Consider the following 15,351-nt stretch of genomic DNA (forward strand, 5'->3'; position numbering starts at 1 on the left):
TTATGTGAACAGCAACGAATTGATACTCTTCACACATATTTTGTATCACAACAGCTTAAACTCAACAGCATGTGCATGCTGTGGTATACTGGAAAATGCTATATACATTGCCTTTTATTGGTCTGGCTACTATCCGCGTTTTTTGTCTAATCCGTTGCGTGATTGCTCGCCTTTTAACATCCCTGATATGACTGCATGTCTTGCGTAACCTGACAGCAGCTAGGAAATGTTGACAGCTGATTGGCTGAAAGCTGAGTCGCTTTGTGTCACAAAGTGCCCGCATGTCTGTAAATTTGATTGGATAGAAATGTAAACAGATTTACCAAGAGACTGAGTTATCAAATGTATATACATAATGTTTGAGCCTTCGGCGATCTACTCAGAACCGGGTCACGATCTACAGGTTGGAGACTCCTGCTGTAAAGTGTCCTACTCAATACATGTACTGATGTCAGTTTGTTTAAGAATATATTGTATGATATAGTATTATCAGAAATCACTCACCATTGGCCTCAAATCTTCACCAAATATGTCAGTGGGAATATTTCATTTGTCATTTAGCACATATGTGTGTACGGTCTTGAGGGTGACAGGAAATACAGGAGAAATGTGGTTATATGATAATCGTCTTAAGAAGGCCACAATAATGACCTGAAGCCTTGAATTAGAAATACAATCTTCTCATGCAAATGCAATCAGTGTTATGTGCCGAGAAGCACAGTGAAGATGATTCACATTCCAAGTCCATTGTTTTTAACATGTATCATTAATATGAACTCACTCATGTTAGCCAATCGGGTCTGTCCACTGTAATGCAACCGCTCAGTGTGAAGGCGAGCTCCATGAAGCAGCTGTCAGAACAATGTGTCTGCGAATCACGAGCGAGCTTGAGAAGAATCCTAATGGATCAGTGTCAGACGTTAGGCCGCTCATTTCACACACTTCGTGATTGCGAGGCCAATCAATTCTTTCATTTGAGTCCTCTATGATTCAATCAGTGCGGGTCCACATCAGTTCTGGTCTCCACACACCTAACCATCTGTGTGAGAGAGATGATGGAGGCTGAGACGTGCGAGCTGCGGCGGCTGCTCAGACTCAAAAATCCTACAACAGTCAGCGTCTTCAAACAGACTGCCATTAAAGGTCTTCCTCCACAATGTCATCTGGGGCTCTTTGCTTCTTCAACTTCAAAGCAAGTCTCTGCTTTCAGAGCATCACCTCCCTCGACGCTGTCAAACTTCACAACGTGTGGGACTGAAGGCCTCCAAAAATAGTTACGTTTTATGACTCGACTTTTCTTTACTTAAAGAAGACAGAAATACTTTTTTATTAATACTTCAGAATCTCATGCACTAAATTAAAACAGCGACAGACTACATTTCAGAAAGTGCTTACATCAGTATCTAGCTAATTTAATGCATGTCATTACACAGACACCACTGTACTGCAGATTTAACCTCTCTACTTCCACTCCTGTCTATTAATCTCGCGTTGTGTGGGCACTGTGGTATACTGTATGTGTGGATGTGATTGTCAGTGGGTGTGTTGTAAATGTGTCCAAACTGATAGCACATACAACTAACTGAAGGAGCAATGGCCCCAAACTACCACTGATGGTAATTGTGTCACACATCAAGAGATAGAAGCAAACGTAATACTGACAGCAGAGCTAGAGAAGCTTTTCGTTCCAATCTCACTGTTTATCCACCCTGCTGAGTCAATGCTGGTTACTAAAAACTGTTTACGTTTAAGGCCCTGAAAACCATTTTACGTACAGTAAAAACAATTTGGCAGATTTTTGTCTTAGTTTTCTGTCTTTGTTCTTTTCATTTTTTTGCTTCTCTCACTGCCTTGTGCACAAATCAGAATTGAGTAAGATAAGAATCAGATTCTGATAACAGTTGAGGATTCTTTATCCTTGTTCAGACAGACAGCCCAAATCCATTTTTTTGTCATATCCATATTCAGCAAACTGAATCCAAACCATATGTAGAGGTGGTTTGAAACGCGATTCCAATCGAATTCTGCAAATGCGTTTCAGTCCAGATGTTTGGTGGCTCAGATCAGTCACTCGCAATGTCACACTCAATGAGTGAGCAGAATCTATGCCACTTCTGTGCCAGCAGCTTCCGTGTTGGAAAGCCGCGTCACCAGTGTTGCTGCCTGTTTATGGTTACCACAGCAACCAATGCAGATAGGTTGGTGATGTTTGGATAGTCCAAATCCGATTGACTCACTTGCATATAACAGTGCAAACAGTCTGCCTTAAAGATCTGATTTGAGAAACAGACCAGGTTTGCCTGCAGTCTGAACAAAGCCTTAGCTTGTCCACACTTCCATCTTATCTTTTGAGCCGATTTAACAAACTGGTTTGTAAATAGTTGACCATTTACTCATCCACCCAACAACGCACAATGAGCAATGCATTGGAGTCATGTTTCTGCTTACCTGATGAAAAGTTCAGAATTTGCTTTCCCTTTAGCTCTGCGGTGGTTTCCACTCCCCTGAATAAAATTCAGAAGGTGGTCTTTTAGCAGCTAAATGCCTGACTGTCTTAACCAGCTAGTCACTACCCTTATATAGCTGCCATTTAGTGGTGGCTAGGTAGTGTACAGTGGACTTTTTGTTGTTATTGGTAAAAACAGCTGCCCGGTGAGCCGTAAACAACATCATGAAAGTTGATAATGTGCACGAAGTAAATTTGTCACCCAAAAAAATCAAAACAATAATGCAATATATGCTATGAAGTCCCACAATGCCGAGGGTAACTGCAGAGTTTAATGATGATTCTCAAAGGGTTTGTCATCACAAGTGACCTTTTTACATTACACTCATTTGAGCTTTTGCTACGATAAAGATGAATTGAAGTCACTTCGATATTTAACCTCACTAAATGTCATTCCCATCATCTCTCTCTCCCATCGTTTCCTGTTTCTCTTTAGACTGCACATGAAGGAAAAACTACCCGAAAATATTCTTGAAGACATAAAACCAGATTTCAGGAGGCTTTAATCTCCTCCATGTTAAAGAAGCCCACAGGCGCATTAATGAGCAACTTAATCCTCTTAAAACCAGCAACAATATTATAATAATCGTTTTATTTCCAGTTAGACTTCATTTTTTATTTTAATTTGAACAGTACGGGTGTTGGACTCAACTTGAACACCTGTAAAATATAATGTAAACTGCTAAAACAGTTATATCAGCTATACAATATGGTTATTGTTTTGGTGCCTTTATACTACATTTAACATTAATTTCAAGTTTAATAATATCAGTGACCATATTCACAGATTTGTATATATAACGAGGGGCGATTAGTTTTGAGATTGCTCCTGTTGCGCGTGAACGGAGCGAAGCACAGTGACGTACACAGAGGAGGGAGAAGCAATAATCTTCATGAGTAAGTTTTACAAGTTACGTCACTCGATCAACATCAGCACCTGAGGTACACCTGTTTTTGTGACCACTGGAACGTGAACATTTGTGATTCTACCATGGACCTGAAACTTGAACAGAGATCTCGCATGAAAGAAATCAGCTACAAAGACTCATGAAGTGCTTCAGAAAATCGACGGTAATGAAGCAATGAACCGGGTGAGGTGTTTTCTGTGGCATTTCGACGGGCCGATGCTGATCAAGCACCAAAACTTGGAAAACTGACCAAGATTATTGCCTCTACCTGCTCCGGTCTTGTCTAGTGCTGCGCTGTCAGAGAATTTTTTTGATCGATTCTTGTATTCTGTCTAATCATTTAGTTGTAGGATGCCACATCTGGAATGAGACCTGCTTTAGTTAGGTATACCCTACCAGATCAGTTGTTATTACTCATATGATGTCTGACTAGTCTTTGAAATTCAAGAGTGCGAGTTCCACCCAGAAGGCTTTGGCAAACTGCTTGTAAGAACAAACTGCCAGAAAAAGTCTATTTCTAACTAATTAGTGGTTTTTCTTCACCATTTATTTCCTTAATTAACTGTTTAAATATACTTTTTGGAAATTATAATTCCCTCCAAGACTTGAAATTTGTTCTGAAAATGTTCTTTGGACTGCAATAAGAAATATTTGGTAGGGAGACACTAAATTCCATCTTTTTTTCTCTAATTTTTGTCAGCCTGAAGACACTTACTGCACAAACAGTGGGTCTTGACTTGAAACGTGCAACTGCAGCTGTTGTTATTGTAGAATGTAGCTCCGCCCTCACTGGTCCCTAAACCCTCCAAACATCCACCAAAAATACAGAAGACATCACTTGTAGCTACAATCCTGCTTAAATTGATCTTAAAGATAATAACCATATAGTTCAGAATCATTTTAGCTGCTGGTGGCACAAAACATATACCAACTGGTCAATTTACTGGTACATTTAACAAATGTACCTGTATGTATCCTGCAGTTCAATCAGGATGGGAGGGAGCCATGACTCACTTCCACTGACATTCACAACGTTAAAGACTGTTGCAAACTTTTTTTTTTTTTTTCTGCTACCCACTTCACTGTTCTTTTTTTTTTTTTTTTTTTAATCACAGTGGACTTTGTTTCAAACCTTTACATTTTTGTCGGGTGAAGATTAAAGCTGATAAATCGAACAACTGTGATGTACGGTATCTCCGACTGAAAAAAGAACAGATCTTATCTTCAAATCAAATTAATATGCTTTGTCTCCATGACACGTTTTTGACTGTTTGAGTGTGCTACAAAATACTGCACGTACTATATCAATAAGATAAGCTGCGTTTAGCTGATCAGTCACAGTTATTGAAAATCTTTTATGACAAGACACAGACAAGCAAAATTCCTTCAAACATATACTCACTTGTCCTCATAGTCACACATACACATGCACACAGACTTTACTATCGCATTCAGGACTATCAGCACTGCCATGTCAGTTTATCTCTGGAGATGACCTCCTCTGTGCTCTACATTTCAGTCCAGATACACAGGAATCATTAATGAGCATGGCGGATAGCCTGATGTACGTCTGGCTCAACTGCAAGACTCTCAAACCACACTCATTTAACTGAAAAGAAGTCCCAAACGGCAGAAAGTCCTAGCCAAGAAAAAAGAAGCAAAAGCAGACAACGCGACGCCCCAAAAACACTCATTGTCTGCAGCAGGGCGGCTCAGATAAATTGCCAGATACTAAAACACATGATGGCTGATCATCTAGGGCAGGATGATGTTCGCGATGCACCATTCACCGCGGCCTGTCCGATCCCATTTGTCTTCATGCCATTTCTCAAACAAAGAGTCTGTCAATTTAGAGGCTCCAAAAATTGATGTGTCTTCAGGCAGGCGTCAATAGCCCACAGGCCCCATCCTTCATCGGCAGATGGGCAGAAGAAATTTGTCAAATATAGCATCTCAAAAATATGTCGGAGCAGGGGAAACACAGGAATGACAGCTTGTGGATTCCTCTCGCTCCTCAAACACAGTATGCTGTCAGGAAACCGTGCATGTGCTAACGGCATCAAGTGTTCGCCTTTCTCCAGAGTATGTTGGGGAGGGAACAAAATGAGTCTAGTACACAGTGTGAGAGCAAAACAGGGACAAAAGCAGCAGTCAGCGACACCTCTTCTGGTTACAGGTTCTGCTTTGCTGGAAAAGCGTTTGGACGTTTGGAATTATTTTGCAAAAAATATCAAATCGAGATAGTTTCACAATCCCCCTCGGAGAAAACAATGCTGTGCTGTTTGAAATGGATAGTTATTTTTAACAAAACAATATGTTGTCAGAAAGTCTTATTGCAATTTTAAGTAAAAACCTGCATTATTTACAGAAAATAAGTAAATAAACCAGAGATATTAAAAACGTTTATTTTTGTGTCAGGTTTTAGGGATCTCATGAGAGCCTCTCAGCCAGAGTTGGCGCTGCTAATTGCTCTATTTTACAGCTTTTTTCAAAGTGCATCATTTAATGGTGTAGATTCGACCTGCCTGCTTGAACAAGTAAAGAGGCCCGTTTCATTTTTGACAGACCCTGTGCTGCTACTGTTGGAAGAAATGCATCATCCTCTCAAGCATTTCTTACAACAAACCCAGAGGGCTTTAGCCCCCATACTGCATTTCATTATGACTTGTTTCCACTTGGCCACCACCTTATTTGCAAAGGCAATATGTGTTTCCATACAAACCAGTGCTTCCAGTAGCATCCCCCTGCGTTAAAGTGCTTTTATTGTGATTACAAACCCACATGGGCTTAAAGGGTTGGTTCCCCGAAATCTTCTTTAAACAAAAGCCTTCCCATTCAGAGGCTACACAATGGTGGTGCTTAAGACCATTTAAAAACTGCACTGGACAAAATTTTAAACCATCTGAATGGCTGGGGTAACTGATAAAAATGAAAGACCAGGTTAACTGACCCTTTAATGAAGACACTGATTGAATCCAGGTTGTTAGATTTAGGTTATTACCATCCAGCAATGGCCCTCTCCAGGCTGCCCTCTCCTTTTGCCAGAACATCGGTGGTGACTACCTTATTTACACAAATGAATGAAGCATGTCCCACTATGTTCTCCTATTAATCTGGCTATTCATTAATTAGTAGATTTAATAGGACATAACTTTGACTCAGAAACAAAGACCACTCAATACAATATTACCATCTGTCTGTTTTTCAGGATATTTTAAGAAATCTTTCTAATCCACTACCACTACAAATCTAGGGCTCTTCTTTTGTGCCAAGTGTGAAAAAAAAAAAATCTTCAGGGAGTAAACCAGACCATTTGGCTGCCCTTGTGGATTTTTGCAGCTAAAAATTCCACTGAATGCCATATTTCTTAAATCCTTCTCCATGGTGGCTTTGACTACCACAAAGACAATCTCGGTGCTTATCATTAGATGTCATCAGGGCAGAGGGACTGTTAATCCGTGGCTGTGACACTGCTGCATGAGGATTCTTAGAAAATGATAACCATAGCCTGGCATTATTTCTAGTAGTTAATATTGAAAAACAAATACCCATGTGGTGTTTGGGATCTCTTGTTTTAGTCAGCTGATGTCCCTGTTACTAGTGTGGTCTTGAGGTCCAGGCCTTGAGGTCTTTTTTTTTTTTAATTCATATCTGCAAATCTTTATTTATTTTTTAGATTTTATACACTTTATTAATCCCCGAGGGGAAATTTCTTTATTCAGCTAGAAGTGCAACACAGTATTCACAACTATAGAGAGTTTCTAACATTCTGTATGCTGTTCTTACTGTTAAAATGAACAGTATTTTGAATGCAACACTCTCCATCTTATGAAGGCAGTGAAGGCTCACTATATTGCTTACTGTGAATACTAGAATGAATAACTGTGTATTTTATGTTATTGATGTGTATGCAGACACGTCTGAAGCAGCTACTGCTGCTCAAAGAAAATGGTACGCACTGTCACATAAAAAGCATGTTCTGTACAGTAAATGTTAAATTACTGTATCGACACTGCCATGCACAGAAGCCACCCACTGCACTAGCCAATCCCTGAAGATTCCTCAATGAGCCTTGCCATTTCATCATGTGGCTCACTCCATATCTGGGCTTTATAATCAGTGCCTCCCTCCTAATGGCATACACAGCCAGTCCATCAATCCTCGCTGGGCAGGGGCCGGCTCTGGGAAACCAGGTAAGGGCTGGTGGGGGTTGGGGAAGAGGGAGTGGCGAGATGTCCCTGTTGAGGAGAAACAACATACATACATTCTGCAAAACCTTTGGCACTCAGCAGTCCTGGGAGCAGATTGCGTAGCACAACTTTTAAGTCTGCTGCAAATCATGTCACGCGGCAACCGGGATAAATGATACGACACCCAAGCCAATGAGGCTGCAAGTTCATCCTCCCGAAGAGAAAGCAAGCCCAGAGGGAGTGGTGCTACCTGCGCCTCCCGAGTATGAGCTCTCTCTTGTGGGAAGGGTCTGCACTACTACAGAGGGAATTACAGGGGTTAGTACAGTCTCTGCACAACATCTGAACTACTGAGTTTCTTTTCTTGAGCTGATATGAAAAGACAGATTGTTTGATTACAAACTTATCTATGTCTGCTTCTTTATCACTTGGAGCCAAAGAAGGTGGCAACTGTGCATATCTAAATTATTAGAGCGCGGGGAGGGGCTGGGGCGGGTTCACTGTAAAGTTAATCCCCACTGATTAAAACAAATCAAGCAGTGAAATCTCTCAAAATGAGCTGTCATAGTGCATCATTTGATTTATGAGTATCTTAAATATTTAGCAGTTTACATGAGTAGCTTCCATTCTACACTAGAAAGTAATCTAATAATCACTTAGTGAAGAGGGTCAGGACATGTAACAAGGCGTGGCACTGCTACTTTTAAGGTTAAAAGCATTTTAATGCCTTAGACATGATTTGAATAATTAGTCTCAGAGCAAAACACATTGTTTTAAGAGCCATGAGTTAACAGAAGCTTGTGTGGGTGACATGGATCGTGAGACATGTTGACGTACTACTGATTCGCTCACTGACAAACACAGTCCAAACAGACAAACACACTGCAGCAGTTCACATCCAGAGGGACTGTAGACTCTAACATATTATTATTTTTATGCAACTTCATATGGTGTGTGTGTGTGTGTGTGTGTGTGTGTGTGTGTGTGTGTGTGTGTGTGTGTGTGTGTGTGTGTGTGTGTGTGTGTGTGTGTGTGTGTGTGTACAGGCGGAGTGAAAAAGAGCTCAATTTAAACATAACCATCTCCTCCCTGAAAACTGACAATCATGTTGAATCAGCACCTTCTGAACACTGAAACTGAACCATATGAGCTTCATAAAGTTACTTTATCTTGCAAAGCTATTTTTCTGGGTGCATAACATCATATAGGTGTTGTTGTTGTTTTGACCTCCTGTAGCTGCAGTGATCATTATGACTGCAACTGTACAAAGAAATTAATTAATAGTAAAAGTAATTAAATAATGAATTGAGTGCAATTTATCCATAAACATATAGGCCTATGATTCCCCACAGTAAAAGCATCCTCTGCATGCTCATAGTGTAGACCGTGATGATTCCTCTGATTACCTCAAAGTATTTCAACCCCTTTGACATGCAAAATTAAGTAGAAAAAGAAGAGACAGCTTCACTCTTCACGCAGTGACAAGAAAATGACAGGCACCATGCTGTGCTTGCAGCAGTTGTCTTTCTATTTGACCAAACTGTAGTTAACACAGAGGCATCAGGCGTGCCTGTTTAAAATGCAGTTACTATGGTAACCCGAGCCTAACATTGTCTGTCAAGCATATCAAAATAAGATAAAGAAGATGACAAAAAAAAAAAGAGAGAGAACAGCCCGTAGGCATTATTTTGCTAGTTGGGAGATAAACATGCGTGAGAGGGAGGAGGAGGTGAACCGTCACATGGCACAATGCTGAAGAATGTGACAGTTCATGTAGAGGTAGGTGCAGTGAAGTGACACAGTGGAAGCAGTGGTGGTGGGTGGAAGAGGATGACCAACACTTTCAAGTAGGATGTCAGCTTCTAGTCCGCTTTAAAATGTTTTCCATTAATGCAAAAGGTCAGTCAAACGAGATGTAGATCTGTGGTAGAGTATGTGTGTCAATGTGGAGGGACAACATGATGTTGGATCAAACACTGCATGAGATTAGGGTTTAAGCATCTTAGACATGTGAATTTAGGGATAATCATTTATTTATAAATCTGGTCACACTACTTGTATCAAATGTGTAACGTGATGTAAAATGTAGGTGCAGATTATCACCATGTAGTTTCAATGCAGGATATGTAATGGAAATGATGCTCATAGTCTTTAAACTTGTCATCTGATCATCAATGAAAATCTTCTTTGGTATTTTGTGAATTAGGACGCTGCATAGTTTTATGGTATCGACATTAAGTGTTGTATAGAGGAGCTGCTGAGTAGTTAATCAACGTTTGTACTTTTTTACAAGTATTTAGATTTGTATTTTGTATTTATTTATTAGCATATTCCCACACCAAAAATGAAGACCTCGGTTGACTGTTGAATGGCGTTAAAATGACCTGTATTTACATTTATTGCGACCTCTAGTGGTTGTAGCAATGACAAAGGAAGCAATGAAGGAAGTCAGGTGATGGAGTATAAAGAGAAACGGTTGAGGTGTCTCAATTTTTGTACTTCCGTTAGTAAGTTTATATGTTGTTACAATTACTTGAGTATTGCCTTAATTTTGGCAGAGTAGTGTTGTCTCAAAATATAAACAGCTGGTTATTGCTGCACAAAATAACCATAGCACTTGAATCCATCACCCACCAACATATCTACCGCCTTCTTAGTTATTTTACCTAAACATTTTATTTGTTTTCATTATGCACACAATAAACAAACTGAGGGCTTCTTTTCAACAACAGTATGGTGAGATAAACACTTTAATGTGAACATGTAGAACTTGTATTTTTAGGTTCCTTGGTAGCCACAGTTTTAAAACAGGTCTGTGGTCCCTCACAATAATGAACAACATAAGGTTGAAGTGTCCAGTGCTTTAAGCATTTGTGAACCAGTACGAGCGCACCACCGGCTGCTCAAAGTCCACTGCATGTTTTCATACTTGATAGTGTGAACACACCTACAAACTCAAAATTGCTATTGTAAGTATTTAAGGGTGTGATTTGACACAGCCAAAGTCCAAGTATATAGATGGGTAGAAGGTGATTGGATGGATCAAACTCAGGATTTTAACCCGTGAGACAGCTGTTAGTAGCCCCAGTGAAAACAAAAATGAACACAAATTTACTATAACTTACAAACGGTATTTTAAATATGTAACGCATATTACGCCAGGGAAGAGCAAGTAACATAACTTAAGTAAGAAATGTAGTTGTTGTAACCCAAACCTGGGCGGATAAACCGAACCAAACTGCAGTTATTTCACATTAACCGCATGTCTATTTATGACAAAGCTTTGGTATGTCTGTCGCAGTTATTGTCCAACAGTCCAGTTAACTCCTATGTTGTTTCAGTATGAGGATTTGTTGTTGTTTATTTTACTTTTAGATTTATTTATTTTTTTACAATCGGTAGTCTATGGAAGCAGAGTTCAGACTAGGTTTAAACTTACTCTTCTTTGAGCCCCAACTGCTTCAATGTATACTTTCACTTAAAGAGTTCAATAAAACCAAACATAACACAACATTTTCAACTTTATATCACATACTGAATTTAGTTTTTTTTCATTACATTACTCATTACATTTTACAGCCTCTCAAGTAGGATCGCTAGCTATCAGTAATCATAATAGTATCCTTCAGGAAATGTATCATCGCAGGTTTTAATCAAAAGATGTTTGAATTATGGTTTTCCACATAATAGAATATACCCATGTCAAACTGTGTCATAACCTTAATATGTTGCTGGAGGAGGGAAATGTGACGTCTTGCTGAGTCGGGCATTGTCATTTGTGATGATAATGCCAAAGTGACAGTTTAGTGCATGCTGTTATCTTTAGTATGCCTTTAAAGCTCCTCTCACTTCTTTTCAAGGGGGGGGGGGGGGGGGGGGGGGGGGGGGGGGGGGGGGGGGGGGGGGGGGGGGGGGGGGGGGGGGGGGGGGGGGGGGGGGGGGGGTGAGTTCACCTTGTAGAGGCCCTGCATCAATGAGCTATTACAAATCGATCATAGGATGACTGAAAATAGGACTCGAGGGAGAATTGTATCAAAGTGTGCTACCTCAAACAAGCATGCATGCTGAATTTACGTGCACAAAAGCACGCACACAAAGGTGCATCCTGCCAATCTACAACATAAGACCCAGCGCCTAGGGTGTTTACATTGATTGGTGATGCACTGCACTGACGTTACACATCCTCCAGGACGTATGGAGTCACCGCCTGTGCATCCGCCATATAACCTTGCGAGTCCCACACTGTTTTAACTGAGGAGTTTGCTTGAATGTCTGCTGCATCTTATCTATCACACAAAAGGGAAATTACTCTGTGGTAAATGTAGCATGTATTGTGTATCTCCTAGAACCACCTTCATCCTAGGAAATAGGTGTTCAATCATTTTTCCTGGAGGTATTTTGAACAGAGGCTTTGCCCTCTAATCTGAACGAGCATAGGAGTGTTACAGAGGCGCAGCACACTGTCTACAGTGCTGCACAATTGTAATGAACACCAGGGATCCTGAAAGTGGAGCAGGTGAAAGGAAAATGAGATTGGAGGATGCAGAAAGGGACAGAGCCGTGGATGGACAGATGGATGTATTTTAGATGTAATTTGCCCCCTTCTTGACTCTGCCTCCACAAATTCAGAGTCTTGGAGATGCTGTAGCCTGTGGTGTGGCTGCGAAGGAGCCAGAGACTCGAGGACTGACGGTCTGTTTTGAGTGGGAAGGGGGTGAACAGAAGGATAGATTGCTGATAATGATAACTTCTGTCGTCTGACTTGTCTGGAGGTGCAAATAAAACTTGCAGAATGGTGCTGTAGGTTGTTTTTTTTTTCTATTGGAAACGGTTTGTCAGTAAACTTTGTTCCTTCATTCCTTGTCAAACTTTTACTGCAGTGGCTGTTCGATCTGTGAAAGTCAGTTTTCTTTCATATTGCTGTTTCTGCTGTAGGCTGACTGCCAAAATCTAATCTGAAATTTCATTTTTGTCTATAGTTTACACAACATCTGCCATTTTTGGAGTACTTTGTCCACCATGTAAGAAAGGGGTTCATTTTGAGAGAAGAATTCAGAAGAGAAATATGCACTATAACTCATTTTGGCCCTGATGTACAGCTCACAGTTGCAGCTTGTGAAATTGAGTAACTACCTACCTGTTGCCTGACTAATTATTCTCTAAAAATGACATCCAAGGAAAGCAACCTGATCAGTTGCATTAAGCCAAATCTGCCCCTTTTCTTTACTGGTTGAGATAATTGTGCATTTTCTTTCATTTTATACTCTTCCACCTGTATTTTCAGGGCATTTCTAGTTTAATAGCTCACTTTCAGACACTGCAGTTCACACCTTCAGAAGACCCTCCGGTTGCAGGGGCGCCCACGCCTGCCCCCTCTGCCACACCCGCGACAATACACTCCGTCTTCAATTAGCTCATTATCTTGAGCATCAGCTGTTAGCCTATAGCTTCACACACAAAAAACACAATTCTCACACACACACTAGGCATGGCCAAGAATAGGTCTGAACAATTGTACGTGGGCTGGATGTGTTCAGTACCGGAGCCGAACGGACGTTATGTGATTCAGTAGGACGATAAAGGTGCACCTGCTGCCTGCTGGGCCCATATGCATGAAATAAAGGATGCCCTCATTTTATGCAGCTTATTCAAGCAGCCTGCCGACCATATTGGTCGTATGAGAGCTGTGTGGCAACACCCTCTCCATCCGCCCATGACACTTGAGGCACAAAGCGGTGTCTTTGCGGAGCATGCAGAACGCGTATTTGTGCAAAAGCTCATCGCCGGTTTGACATGCTTCTCATTCTCTGCCTACAATGTCACTCTGTAATAGCCGGTAAACGCAGCGTGCACCTGCTCCGCTGTCATCAGCGCCGTAGCAAGACAAACAAATAAACTGCATTACCTGTCCTGTCAGGTCCCGGTGTCAAGCCTCAGTCCAGGTTCTGATCATTGAGATCGCAGGAAACTGGAAGACGGACGCCGCCACCGCCCCGCAGCGCCTTTTTTTTTTTCTTCCCCCCTCTGCCACGGGAGATGTAGCCCTGCAGGCTGGGACGACAGACGGGCACAAGCCGGCAAGGATGGCTAACAGTCGCGAGGGTTTGGAGGACAGTAGAGGGGCGTTTTCACGGTGTAAGCAAGGGAACTCCTAACGTCGTGCGTAATGTGTGAGGACCGCTCCGCTCATGACACGCAGCGTCTCTTAGCACTTTGCTGATTTTCGGGTCATTTTTTGCACCGTACATCTCAGTGTTGCGGCGCTTTTTGCAAAAGATGTTTAAACGCGCAGTCCTATAGCCTAGTTTCACTGTGATCTAAATAAATGTAAACCCACTTGTGTGGCCATTTCTTTACGACAGAATTTAGTGCATGTACAATATGTTTTCTTTATTAGGCTGGGTGATTTTTCATTGCCAATTATATGTCTAGTTATACAGTATATTCCAATTCAAGCACTTCAGCTCCATAAATGCATTTAGATACATTGGATATTTTGCATTAGATTACCATTAGGCAGAGACAGGCTTAAACCTGGAGTCAGATTCAGCATCATGAAATAGGGATCGGTTAAGGATATGCTCAGGATAAGATGTAGGAAGCATGCAGCCACAGTATATCAATGTGAAGCAGATTAAGTTATCCCAGAATGCACTCCTGAGGTTTGGAAATGAGTGCCAACACTCCTTAAACTGAGGGATGGACCCCTGCTGAGCTGTTGCTCCAGAGCTTTTAGCAAGGAGCAACTCTGTAGCCTATTTGTGTCAGAGCACCTTCAGATGTCATTTATATACCTGTCATTTACTAAGAGCCCAAATGCAATTTGCATTTGACATCATTAAATTGCAGATTTACTTTACTTTGCACAACACTAATTGAAACTCCTATTGATAGCTGTAACTATCTCTCTCTCTCATTGTGTGTCTGTGGTGGGAGGGGGATCTTATTCAATTATAGATGGCCGCTTTATTTTTTTTATTGTGCTCAGAAAGAAATCATTCTCAATATACACGCGCACACACATCCGACCTGCCTTAATTTCTGACGTACTTTGCATTCAGAGCTATGTGAAAGCCCATCATTAACTCGCAACATTAAGTCAAAAAGGCCATACTGTTCTCTGCACAGCAAGCAGTGTGTGTAGAATGGATGAAGGCTCAGTGGGTGATGTATTGCATTGGTGACTCATAGCAACCTTCTGTGCTAAACGCCCTCTCTGGCTTTCATGCACAAGTGTTCTGTTGAAATGCAAATATGCATACAGGAAAATCAATTCTTGTCACGCTTCTGTGGGTATCCTTCACTTGGTTACAGGATATGCAAAAATTAGCATATGGGGAAGATTTGTGAAGCAAAACTAATGCTATGGGATAAGTCTTGGATTATTATCGCTGGGGTAATTGTTTCAATGCGGACTGTAATGCCCACATACCCATGTTACAATTTTTTTGGTATATCAGTGGATTAATAAGAAGCTACAAGTCAGGCCAAATAGTTGTGAGGAGATTCCACCACATGGTGGCAGTCAGATACTATCTTCACACTCATCATTGCAAAGTGTGGAATGAACTGTACAGACTGCATATGCTTCAGCATCTATCACTCTCTTAAAGGGAACTGCATTTGCTGTGCACCTGTAGTTTTACTCTGTAATTACACGCTGGGCTATTTTCTGGTAGTTTCAGCTCAAACCTTCACCAGAATTCCACAATGAAGGATGTGGCACATATACAAGTCTCACTTATGA

General features: G+C 41.1%; 1 protein-coding gene across 1 annotated transcript in view; it reads right to left on the minus strand.

Annotated features, from left to right (window-relative positions):
• LOC138615415 (band 4.1-like protein 1) overlaps positions 1-13,768 on the minus strand; it is a 49,252-nt gene extending 35,484 nt beyond the window's left edge. The window contains exon 1 of the mRNA XM_069689047.1: positions 13,510-13,768. The gene's annotated coding sequence lies outside the window, so the exon portion shown is untranslated. The remainder of the gene's footprint in view (positions 1-13,509) is intronic.
• Between the last annotated feature and the right edge of the window lie 1,583 nt (positions 13,769-15,351).

This window comes from Brachyistius frenatus, unplaced genomic scaffold, assembly GCF_029030835.1.
Source record: "Brachyistius frenatus isolate BFR_SWC_R1_liver_20210118 unplaced genomic scaffold, ASM2903083v1 Contig_6, whole genome shotgun sequence".
Taxonomy (NCBI): domain Eukaryota; kingdom Metazoa; phylum Chordata; class Actinopteri; family Embiotocidae; genus Brachyistius; species Brachyistius frenatus.